The following is a 12579-nucleotide window of genomic DNA, read 5'->3' as shown; positions in this document are numbered from 1 at the left end:
TCGTGCTACAGCGTAGCAATTAAAATCCTTATCCTCTGGAGTCAGACAGACCCAGGTTCACGTCCTGGGTCCACACCTTTTCCGTTCTGTGGCCATGGCAAATCATTTAACCTCTTTGGAACAGGAAAGAGAGTGGTGATAATATATTAGTTTGTGCAGTGTCTGTCCCATAGTTACCTATTGTTAGTATTCCTTGTGGCTTTCCCTGCCAGCTCAGCCCTTTCAATGGTTCATTGCACTAACTGTATCAGCTATTGCTGTGCAACACGCAATTCAAAATTCAGTTCGCCAGTCTGTGGTTCCTTTGGGCTGTTCAGCTGACCTTGACTGAGCTCACTCACGTTTGGTGGTCTCATGTGCAGGTTAGTTTAGGACGGGTTCAGCTGGGGCAACTGAGCTCTCCTCCACTGGGCCTCTTGTCCTTCAACAGTCCAGCCTGGGCTTGTGTTGATGGTGTGCAGAAGTCTGAAAGAGCAAAAGTAACAAGGCCTCTGCAGACTGAAGCTCAGAATTGGCGAGTGACTTCTGCCTTACTTATTCTCTTGGCCAAAGCAAGTCCCCCGCCAGTCCAGAGGCAGGGTGGGAGGAGACTGCAAAGTCACAGGACAAAGGGTGTGGATACAGGTGGGGTCCATAATTGGGCCCCTTAATACAGTCAAATCCGAGCTGCACGCTATAGTGTAACTGGTTACTTCTCTCCCTCCAACCAGGCTCTCATTCACCACTGTGTCTGGGTGCCTAGGCGTAGAGTTTGGCACACAGTAGGTGTTCAATAAAGGTTTGTTGACTGAGGAAATGCAGAGCTGGACTGTAGGCTGTGGCTAGCTGCCCTGCTGACTTCCTGTAAGAGGCATCCCACCACAGGCCACCATCTACCGAAGTCCAGTTTCAGTCTTCCGCTCTGCCCAACTCTCCTACCGAACCCGAGCCCCGGCCTTTGGAAGGTCAGACAGCTGGGTGTCTATTCTGGTGTCATTTCTGACATCGCTGAAATGTGCATCAGGAGAGGGACAGCCTATTTAACCAGTGTCTTCACATCAGGACAACAAACAGGGCAGGCCCCTTGAATTTTGTATTGCCATCTTATTTTTTGAACATTTAAAAACATAGTTAAGAATTTTAGAAGTAACTCAAACTGAAAGATCTCCTTTTGTGCTTTATGTATTGAAATTATTTTATCAATGGATGAATACATATATTATTATTCCAGGCTAAAATGGTAATTAGTGAGAGTTAAAAGCTGTTAATCGCTAAGGTTCACATATTTAAATAAATTGGAAAATAGACTGACAGTTCATACAGATGTTAAGAGAGTGTTAGCTAGATAAGTTGAGGAAGAACATTTTATTCTTTTGGAACCCGTAAATGTTTATGCAAATTTAAGTAAAGGGACTAGGCAGAATAATAGCGATTCAATTATCTTTTATAATTCCAGTCTTTAAAGAATTGCTTGGCAGAAGAGTACTTTCATCATTAAACAAAATAACTTTTAAGAATTGCATTTAACTTGGAATTATTTAATTCTATTTAGACCATTAATCTTTAAAAAAGTTTTATTTATTTTTAGGGAGACGGGAAGGGAGGGAGAAAGACAGGGAGAGAAACATCAGTGTGAGAGAGAAATCGGTGGCCTGACTTGGACAGAACCTGCAACCCACGCAGGTGCCCTGAGGGGAACCTAACCCGTGACCGTTCACTTTGCGGGACCACGCCCAGCCACCTGAGCCACACCCACCACCGCTGTGTGTTTGACTTTGAAGGGACTGACGATTTGCTTTCCAACATGGCTGCACCCACCAGAGAGGCCGGAGAGTTCCTGCTGTTCCGCGTCCTTACCAGTACTTGGTATTGTCAATTTACAGTTTTTATTCACTCGAATAAACGTGCAGTGATCTGTTACTGCGGTTTCAGTTCGCACTCCTCTAATGGCTAATGATGTCATCTTTTTATGTGCCTAAGTGCCATTCATGTTTCTCCTCTGGCGAAGTGTCTGTTCTCATGTTTGTTTTTTACTATTGAGTTGTGAGAGTTCTTTATATATTTAGATAAAAATCCTTGATGAGAAATGTGCATGACAGATATTTTCTCCCTGCCTTTGGCTTGTGTTTACATTGTCTTAACAGCCTCTGTAGAAGTGCAGATGTTTTAAATTTCGATAGTCCAATTAATTATTTGTCTTTTATGATGCATGCTTTTGGATCATACTTTAGAAATCTTTGCTTCATCCAAATCACATGTTTTCATCTAGAAGTTTTAGGGTTTATGGTTTTCCATTTAGTTCTATGATCCATCTTGGGTCAGTTCTCTATACAGCAACAGGTGTGTGTGAAGGTTTCTTTCTTTCTTTTTTTTTTAAACATAGGTATGTTGAAAAGTTCCAGCACCATTTATTGAAAATAACATTTCTTCTCTTTTGAATTATTTTGGCATATTTGTTAAAAACCAATTGACCACATATTCCTAAACTCTATTTGGTTCCATTGATATGTATATTTATTCTTTCACCGATATTATACCCTTTTTATTCCTGTAGCTTATATTAAGTCTTAAAATCACATGCCATGAGTCCTCCAACTTTGCTTTTTTTTTTTAAACAGTGTTTTGACTAGCCTATGTCCTTTGCTTTTCCACACAGATTTTAGAATCAGCTTGCCAATTTGTATGAAAAAACTTGCCAGGATTTTATTGAAGGTGTATTGAATATATAGATCAATTTAGGGGGAAGTGACATCTTAACAATTTTAAGTCTTTTGATCCATGAATGTCACCTCTCTGTCCATTTATTTAGGTGTTTGTCTCATCAACATTTTGTAGTTTTTAGCACACAAACCTTGCATATATTTTGTTAAGTTCATCCCTATTTTTTTCAGGTTGTCTGTTGCTATTATAATGGTACTTAAAAATCTTAATATCCATTTGTCTTTTCTGTATATAGAACATAATCAATTTTTGTATATTGATCTTATATTCCACAACCTTGCTTAATTCACTTATAACTTATAATAGCTATTTAAAACAGCTTTATCAAGATATAAATCACCCACTTAAAGTATACATTTACTCACTTAAGTGTACAATTCAGTGGTTTTTAATATATTCACAGAGTTGTGCAACCATCACCACAATCATTTCAGAATATTTCCTTTCTTTTTTAAAGTATATTTTATTGATTATGCTATTACAGTTGTCTCATTTTTTCCTCCCCTTTGTCCCCCTGTACCTGCATGCCTTCTAGCATCTCTCTCCCTCAGTTCATGTCCATGGGTCGTACATACAAGTTCTTTGGCTTCTCCATTTCCTATACTGTTCTCAACCTTGCCCTGTCTATTTTGTACCTACCATTTATGCTTCTTATTCCCTGTACCTTTTCCCCTACTCTCTCCCTTTCCCTCCCCCACTGATAACCCTCCATGTGATCTCTATTTCCAGATTCTGTTCCTGTTCTAGTTGTTTGCTTAGTGTGTTTTTATTTTTGTTTTTTAGGTTCAGTTGTTTATAATTGTTAGTTTGTTGTCATTTTACTGTTCATGTTTTTGATCTTTTTCTTTTTCTTACATAAGTCCCTTTAACATTTCATATAATAATGGCTTAGTAATAATGAACTCCTTAACTTTACCTAGTCTGGGAAGCACTTTATCTGCCCTTCCATTCTAAATGATACCTTTGCTGGATAGAGCAATCTTGGATATAGGTCCTTGCCTTGCATGACTTGGAATACTTTCCAGCCCCTTCTTGTCTGTAAGGTCTCTTTTGAGAAATCAGCTGATAGTCTTATGGGAACTCCTTTGTAGGTAACTGGCTCCTTTTCTCTTGCTGCTTTTAAGATTCCCTCCTTATCTTTAATCTTGGGTAATGCAATTATGATGTGCCTTGGTGTATGCTTCCTTGGGTTCAACTTCTTTGGGACTCTCTGGGCTTCCTGGACCTCCTGGAAGTCTATTTCCTTTGCCAGATTGAGGAAGTTCTCCTTCATTACGTTTTCAAATATGTTTTAAATTTCTTGCTTTTCCTCTTCTCCTTTGGCATCCCTATGATTTGGATGTTGGAACATTTAAAGTTGTCCCAGAGGTTTCTAAGCCTCTCCTTGTTTTTTTTTTGTTTTTGTTTTTTTTTTTAAATTCTTGTTTCTTCATTCTGTTCTGGTCAAATGTTTATTTCTTCACTCTGTTCCAAATTGTTGATTTGAGTCCTGGTTTTCTTCCCTTCATTGTTGTATCTCTGTATATTTTTCTTTATTTCACTTTGCATAGCCTTTGCTTTTTCTTCCTCTGCTTTGTGACCATACTCAATCATTTCTGTGAGCATCCTGATTACCAGTGTTTTGAACTATGTATCTGATAGATTGGCTATCTATTCATTCCTTAGTTCTGTTTTTGGAACTTTGATCTGTTCTTTCATTTGGACCATATTTTTTTGTCTCGGCACACCTGTTACGCAGTAAAGGGTGGAGCCTTGGCTATCCTACAGGGCGGGGCAACCCACGTCGATGTTTTGTGGTGCTGTATGGGGGAAGGGGCCCAAGATGGAACAATGCCACTTGCTTGGCTCTAACCTCACTTTTAGGCACTTCCCCCACTACCCACAAGCAAATTGGCCCTTTTGGTGCTGATTCCCAGGTGGGTGGATTTGTATACATTCTAGGACTCTGTGGGTCTCTCCAGCAAACTCTCCCATGAGGCTGGGAGTTTCTCCCACCAATGCAACCCCCACAGATTTTTACTGCCAGAGTTTTTGAGGCTTTAGTTTCCCATGTGGGGACCCTGGGCTGCAAGGTCTGTCTTACTCCGAAGTTCCTCCCAGCTTATCCACACATGAGTGTAGGACTACCTGGTCTGCCAGCCACTGCCTTGCCTTATGTCTTCTCCTCCCGGCTTCCCATCTCTGCCCCTCCTACCAGTCTGGATGAATGTTTCTTTTTTAACTCCTTGGTTGTTGGACTTCCATACAGTTTTATTTTTGGTGTTCTGGTTGGTTTTTGTTTTTAAATTTGTTGTTGTTCTTCCTTTGGTTGTATGAGGAGGCAAAGCTTATCTACCTATGCCTCCATGTTGGCCGGAAGTCCGTTTTAGAACATTTTGTCACTTCAGCCATGACCCCTCATATCCCTCAACAGCCACTTCCCATTTTCCCCAACCCCTCAGTCCAAGGCGAACAATAACCTCCCTTCTTCTGTATGTATTTGCCTGCTCTGGATATTTCATGTAAATGAGTTCATACAATGTGTGGATTTTGTGATAGGCTTTTTAAACTGGGCACGATGTTTGAAAAATTCACTCATTTTGTAGCATGTATCAGTATTTGGTTTCTTTTAAATGGCTGTGTATTAGCGTTCTCCAGAAAAGCAGAGACAGTGGGAGATATCTATATATCTTTATCTGTCTGTGCTCATGTATCTACATGAAGGGAGATTTATTATGATGAATTGGCTCATGTGATTATGGAGGCTGAGAAGTGCAATGATCTTGCATCGGTAAGCTGGAGACATAAGAAAGCTTCTGGTGCAATCTGGCCTGACTCTGAAGTCCTGGGAACCAGAGGACCCGACAGTGAAGTCCCCGTCTTTGGGCAGGAGAAGATGAGGTGTCTCAACTCAAGTGCAGAGGCAGAGAAGAGGTGGGGGGTTGAGTTCCTCCTTCCTCCACCTTTTGCTCCATTCAGTCCTCCACAGACTAAATGTGTCCCAGGAGCCTTGGAGAGGATAATTTACATCACTGAGTCCACTGATTCCAATGTCAGTCTCATCTGGAAATACTCTCACAGACAGGCCCAGAAACATGCTTAACTTGGGTACCGGTTGCCAGTCAAGTTGACATGAAATTAACCATCACAGGCTGAATAACATTCCAGTATTTGGATAGACTATTTCGTTTACCCATTCATCAGTTAATGGGCAATGTGTTGTTTCTACTTTTTTATTTCTAATTATTTATTTGTACTGTTTTGTTTCTACCTCTTTAAAGTATGCTCAATGGATGTTGAAATTTTAGTGCGAACATGTTTTAATCCCTGCAGTCTTTGGGGTGGGGTATGCTATACAAGTCAGCTGTATGCGGTTGGTACATACAGTGTTAACTCCTCTGTCTCCTTATTCACCTGTTTAGTTGCTCTGTGTGGTGTCCATAGTGGGATATTGAAATCTCCTTTCCAAATATTATTATAGAATTGATATTGAGAAGAAAGCCGACTATTGGATAAAAAATAATTTGGTTGGACAGTGAGATACAACTTCTTACTTTCTAGGATTAAAAAAAAATGTAAAGAGCTGACACTATAAAATAGTTTCCAGAATGGGGAGCAACTGGAATTCTCGCACGCCGCTAGGGGAAAGGAAAACGTTGGAGTCACTTTGGGAAATTGTGGGCCGATTTTTGGATAAGGTTAAACGTACATTTCCCACATGGCCTCTCGATCTCATTGTTAGGAGTTCACCCAAGAGAAATGAAAAACGATATTAAAATGAAGACTTAGGCAAAAATGGTCATAGAAAGCCATTCATAATAGTGAAAAACGGGAGGCGATCCACACGCCCATCAAGAGATGAGTGAGCAAACACGGTGTGGTGGGGTTGTGCAGCAGGGCACTACCTCATAAAGTGAAAGGACTGCTTTGTTCACATCACAAAGGAGACGACTTTCAAAAACACCTTCATGAGCGAAAGAAGACCGGTGCGAAAGAGTCCATGCCACACGGCTGCATTTGCATGACGTTCTGGAACAGATTCTGCCTGTGGAGAGCAGATCGTGAGTCAGGGGTGGGTGGATTGATGGCAAAGAGGTACAAAGGAACTTTTGGGGTGATGGGAGTGTTCGGCCTCTTATTGATGTCAAGATGAATCAACATTTTGATTGTATAGTTGTTATATGGATATATATTTGTCAGAACTTAAACTCTGCTTAAAAAAATCTGTACATTTTCTTGTATTCAATTATATGTCAATAAGGCTGACACCAATACAAGTTAGTTGAGACAGTAATTCTGGCTCCTGTTTACTCAAATATTATTTTTATGTACTGTGGGGTGGCTCTGCAACTTCTACAATTTTAGCTTTTATTGGTATCTCTTTATGCTTCATGTCCACCTGCAGGTTTCTGGGCTTTTAGTTTCTTTTGTTTTTTTGTAGGTAGGATTGTTAGATTTGAAGAAAGAATGAGTTGGAAGAAATGAGTGGATGGTGTTGCAGGCACGATCACGTGTTCTCAGATAGAAATTCCGGGGCTGCCCCCCAAAGCCGAAAGGAAAAGAAACTACACAGAAGAATCATCTGGTGGGAAGGTTAGTGCTTGAACCCAGCACGAAAGAGAAACTCACAGCCTAACGTCTAAAACCCAAAGTCGGGGGAGAGCACAAGTGCAGTCCCCCCACCACAAATTATGCGGCTGAGCTTCCCACACGTGGGGACACCACAGGGGTCAGCACACCCGGAGTGCAATGAACCTGCCTCGCCCAGGGAAAACCACCTTCGTGATCATGGTATTGCCCCTGCTCGGTTAGTATGGGCTTTTAATTTCTAAACATTTTCCAGCAACTATGTGCTTGTCTGACAAAGTTGTAACAAACTTTAAAACTTTTTTTTCCCTCTCTAGGTTTCAAGTGGATCAGCTGCAAGGAATCTGGTTGGAAGTGAATGCTCACAGCCACCAGTTCCCGTCTTGAGAACATTCTTGCACCTTGGGGAGATTTTGCAATATTCATATGTGTGTTGAAAGCAATTTTTCTGCTTCCTAGGTTGTTTCATTTAAAAAATTCATTCTCAGTCATCCATGTCCACTTTACCTATTTAGCTATGTTTTCCAGAATATTTCTACTGTCATAGTGAGGAAGACAAGAAACAGTGCCTAACAAACAAAGCATCGCAGACTGAAAATAGATTAGGACATGAAATTGAAAACAAAAAATACAAAGCCTGAGAGAGGACTGTAAGAATGCAAAAATATTGCAGCACAAATGTGCAAAAATGATTTCATAAGGTTCCAAAATTCTGTCACTAGCTTGCTAGGTGACCTTGGGCAACTTTCACCTCTCTCAGCCTCATTTCCTGGCCTGAGAGGTTCCGGGAGCTAATAAAGGACCTGCCTCATGGATGGGCAGCAGGATTAAATGAGATAATTCGTGTGGAAACCCAGAGCCCACTGCCCGGCATACGGTGGGCACTGAGTAAGTATTTGACGTTACTGTGTTTACCCCCGTGGTACGCAATTACGTGGGGGAAAAAGAACAGTGAGTGGACAGCTTGTCGACGTCTTTGGCCATCTCACCCAGGGCCGAGCTGAGGGTGAGGCTGGCTGGCGGCTGAGAAGACGGCTCGGCTCCTGGGCCAGGGAAAGGGACAGGAAGGGCGGTTGCTGGGCCGAGGACGCTCAGAGGCTTAATTCTGAAAGAGCTTTAGGTCTGAGTGTCCCCAGCTCTGAATTCATTCACTGAGGTCCTCAGCAACCGTACTGACCCCTCAGTGTCCCAGGAGCTAACTGGCCAGTGGGGGGATGACCCCCAGGGTGGCTGAGCCTAAATGGGCCTTATGCTCACGTCCCCCCCTCAGGTGGGAGAGAAGGCCCAGAGGCTGGCAGTGACTCGCAAGACACCAGGCAAAGCCAGGCTGGGACCTGCCATGGGTCCCCCGGCTGAGCAGTTCCTCCTGCCACCTGTGGTCACAGCAGCCCAGGGGAGAAGGTCCTAATAGGGGAACAGTCACTTTCCCGGGGGAGCTGTGACCCTTGAACCCGCGATGGCAGATGGGGAACATTCGGACATGTGTGGAGGAGGGGTTCTCCAGGTTTCAAGGTGCACAGGCAGGAGAACCAGGGACGGATGTGGCAAACATGTTTTTTTAATCCCCACCTGAGGATATGCCTATGGATTTTAGAGAGAGAGGAAGGGGGGGAGAGAGAGAGGGAGGGAGAAAGAGAGAGACAGAGAGACGCTGATGTGAGAGGGAAACATCCGTTGTTTGCCTCCCGTATGTGCCCGGACTGGGAACCGAACCTGGGATATTCTGGTGATGGGATGATGCTCCAGCCAACTAACCACCCAGCCAGGGCCGTGGCAAACATTTAGTGCTGTTGTTTTCTGTGTCGTGGACTTTCCCTCACAGCGCTTCCCCGAAGGAGGAGGAGGAATTTCAGGGCTGATGCCGGGACCTGGGTTCAAAGAAAGCACACCCAGGGACCCTTCTCTGTCACCAGGGCAGCCTGTGACTCTCCGGCCAGTCCAAAGTGAGTCAAATAGCCGGAAGTGACAGGCTTTCCAGGAGAGGGGCCAGGCCGTGGGGACAGGGAGGGGTGGCAGGAGGAGGCGAGTAGGAGGTTAGAAGGCTGTGGGACCTGAGCGGGGGGAGAGGAGGCAGCCGAGGGTGAGTCTGGGGCTGTTCCTTTTTGGCTGCATGGTTTGGTTCTGCGTGGTCACCTGGAACACGCCCAACAGGCCACAGGCCGGGAACAGGCCACCTTCCTGGCTCCTGCCCAGGGGAAACCCGCCCTTTCTCTGTCCAGGCGGGAAGTCAGTCCCAGCACCCAGGCGCTGGGGATACAGAGAGGAGAGGCTTGGTACCTGCTGGCCCTCGGGAGCCTCCTTGTCTGCGGGGAGACAACGATGTGAAGGAGGAGATGACCCCAGCGGCAGGAGGGGGGCAACCATGGCCGGGCACTGCCCCCGAGTGTTTAACCTGGGGCTGCACATCCCGCCCTCTCCTCCAGAAGGCCTCCCTGGCGCTGTTCCGTGGGGCTCCCTCCCCCTTTCGTACTTGGGGGCCCGGCAAACAGTAGTGAATCAGTGTACCTCAGCCCCCGGCACCCGCGTCGGGGTAGGGAGTGGAAGGTGGAGGCCAGGTTCCCACAGTCTGGGAATGCTCAGCTGAAGCAGCTGGGGCAGCCTGGGCTCCCATTTTCCAGTGGGGAAGGCTGAGGCTCGGAGAGAGGGAGGAGTGTAAAATGGTGCCAAGGAGGTAATCGAGGCTTGGTGGGGATGGGCAGGGTACAGGGGCGTCCGGCCTTATGGCGTCTCTGGGCCACGCTGGAAGGAGAAGAGGTGTCTTGGGCCACACATTAAATACACAAGCACTAATGCAAACAAAAAAGTCTCATAAATTTCCAACTTTGTGTTGAGCCACATTCATAGCCACTCTGGGCCGCACACAGCCTGCGGGCTGTGGGTTGGACACCCCTGGATCCAGCCCAGGCTTTGGCCTTGGCCTTGGAGTGATTCCACCGTCTCCTGACAGGTAGGAGGAATGTGGCTTTGGGTCCACCCAGCCTACTCACCAGGCAAATTTGCAGATTCTCCGGCTGCGCAGGGTGGGGCGGGCCCGGTGGGAGGGGCTGGCCGGAATCCAGGGTTACCTGGGCGGCAGAGAGGCCGTCTGGCTCCTGTCCAAGCCGCCGAACTCTTAAATCAGAAGGTGACTTCACAGACACTTGGGCAAAACCGGAGTGGGAGCCCCCTGCCCTCTGCAGCTAGCGATTCCCCGTGCTTCCCCTCCGTGACTTGTTCATCAGTGGGCAGAGTCCTCCCGGCTGGGGACCGTCTAACGTCGCACCACACCCGCTCTAGAGGGTGGAACCCCCGATTCCGACGCTGGCCCTCACACACCCCAGTAAATGGGCGCCCCTGCCCGTGTTTGGTGCCATGTGTTGTCTGGGGGACTGCATTCATACTCACACAGAAGCTTCATTTCTCTCCTTTCTTCCCTTTTGAGTCACACTGGCCCCGTCCCGCAAACCCACCCCGACTCACCCACCCACCGCCTTCTGCCCTGTACACCCACTCCCCTAATCAGGAGGCCCTTGGGACAGCGACGTTCTGGCAGCATCAGATAATCTCGGGATCAAAGCCTCGGGTCTGTTGACCACAGAAACGGTTTCGGTCAAATTGGAGACAGCGTCTATGGCGTCAGTGGTGCTTCAGCTCTGACAAAACCCCGCTGACCACATTCTTGCAAAACCAGACAACAGGATGCCATGGCCGACGCCAGGACCAGAAGCAACGGTCAACTGCCCCTGCCCAGGCTGCAGCCAGTCGGTAGAGACCATGACCCGAACCCTGACCCTAACTGGCTTAGTGCACTGTAGGACCGGTCCCCTAGAAGCCCCGGGGGACCAGATTTTGGGCACAAGCTCACCTGTGACTCCCCGCATGGCACCATTTCCTTAAAAGGAAACCTTCACTTTCTGGGCTGCAAAGACTCCTTTTAGCATTTTATTGGGCTTAAACGTGTGCAGGCAGACAAACCCCTCTACTTCGGTAGGTAACACGAAGTAGGTGTTTTTACCCCCTAGATGCTACAGAGGTGGGAACTGAGACTCAGAGAGGGGCTGCGTTTTGGATAAGAATTTGCCCAAGGTCGGGTGGGAGTGGAAGCAGGACAGGGGCCCCAGCAGGTGTGGGTTCAGAGCCAGCCCCCCCTCTCCTTCTTCCTGGGGTCTGGCCCTCCCTTCTTCTGGGGCCAGGCTCTGGCCAAGCAGAGGGAACCTTTCAGAAAGCAATTATACAGGCCCTAGCCAAAGTCACTCAGTTCGTCAGAATGAAGTCCCGATACGCCAAGGTTGCGGGTTTGATCCCTGGTCAGGGCACATACGAGAGACAACCAATGAATGCATGAATAAGTGGAGCAACAAACTGATGTTTCTCTCTCTCTCTTTTTTCTCTTAAAAAACCAATAAACAAAAATTAAAAAGAAAGAAAGCAAGCAGTTCCAGGCAGAGGAAGGCCAAACAGACACTCCACAGGCCTTGTGTGCCAAGAGGCTGTTCTCGGCCCTGTGGGAAGTCCGATGTCTTGTAAGTGCTGGGTACTCAGTCCTCGTTTTCCTTCATCCCCCACCCCCCTCCCCACGGGTCTAAATCCCCCTCAGGCTCCGTGTTGAGGAGGGGGCAGCTGGCACAGAATGAGACAACTTGAACCAAATGCCGATGTGAAGAGGGGGTAGGGGGAGACAGAAGGACCCTGGGAGTGGACTTGTGGGGGCCGGGGGGGCTCTGCGGATGCTGCCTCCAGAAGGGCCCCCATGTGAGTGTGAGGCGGGTGGGTGGAACTGCTGAAGTCCAATCTGGGTCCATGGTTGTTCGGTGTGGTTGTGCTCTCCCCGCCCTCCTCTGGGGTGAATGGCCTGGCAAGTGAGACCATCCGGGGTGAGGTCCTGGTTCATGAGAACGTCAACTCTGTGGCCTCAGGAAGATGCGACATACAAATGCTAATACATGTTTATGCACTAAGTTGGAAATAACGCAAAACTACTCAGTTAAAAAAAAAAACAACTTGTCAGAATTGCACAACTGCCTGGAGTTGGAGGAGCTAAGTGAGCTGTTAACTGGGAATTGTGAACCTGCCATGGGGTGGTGTCGCTCTGGTTATCAAATAGAAATACGCGCCTTCTGTGTGCGTGCACGGTGGTTTGCAAGCATCCGAATTTCTAATCATGGTGGGGAATTCTGGAGACGATTGTGCCATTTCCTCAACATCGGCAGTTGTGATAACTTTAAATCTCTTATCTGTGGCCCGTAACAATGTCATCCGAGCGTTCTTTAAGTGGAGGCGCTGAGAAACGCACCTGAAAATCAATAACGTTGGAAAGAAAGTGAGATGTGATAA

At 46.5% G+C, this 12579-nt stretch overlaps 1 long non-coding RNA gene and 1 other non-coding gene across 2 annotated transcripts; one reads left to right on the top strand and one right to left on the bottom strand.

Annotated features, from left to right (window-relative positions):
* Nucleotides 1-1774: 1774 nt before the first annotated feature.
* Nucleotides 1775-7996, top strand: LOC123810173. The gene is made up of 4 exons (XR_006784195.1): nucleotides 1775-1845; nucleotides 6624-6740; nucleotides 7121-7486; nucleotides 7584-7996. It is a non-coding gene; the product is annotated as an uncharacterized LOC123810173 (long non-coding RNA).
* Nucleotides 7333-7494, bottom strand: LOC123810233. Its single transcript, XR_006784202.1, has one exon. It is a non-coding gene; the product is annotated as a U1 spliceosomal RNA (small nuclear RNA).
* Nucleotides 7997-12579: the final 4583 nt, after the last annotated feature.

This window comes from Phyllostomus hastatus, unplaced genomic scaffold (assembly GCF_019186645.2).
Source record: "Phyllostomus hastatus isolate PE091 unplaced genomic scaffold, TTU_PhHast_1.1 phas_scaffold_585, whole genome shotgun sequence".
NCBI lineage: Eukaryota > Metazoa > Chordata > Mammalia > Chiroptera > Phyllostomidae > Phyllostomus > Phyllostomus hastatus.
Note: the sequence above shows the minus strand (reverse complement) of the source record. Positions and strands in the feature narration are given on the sequence as shown.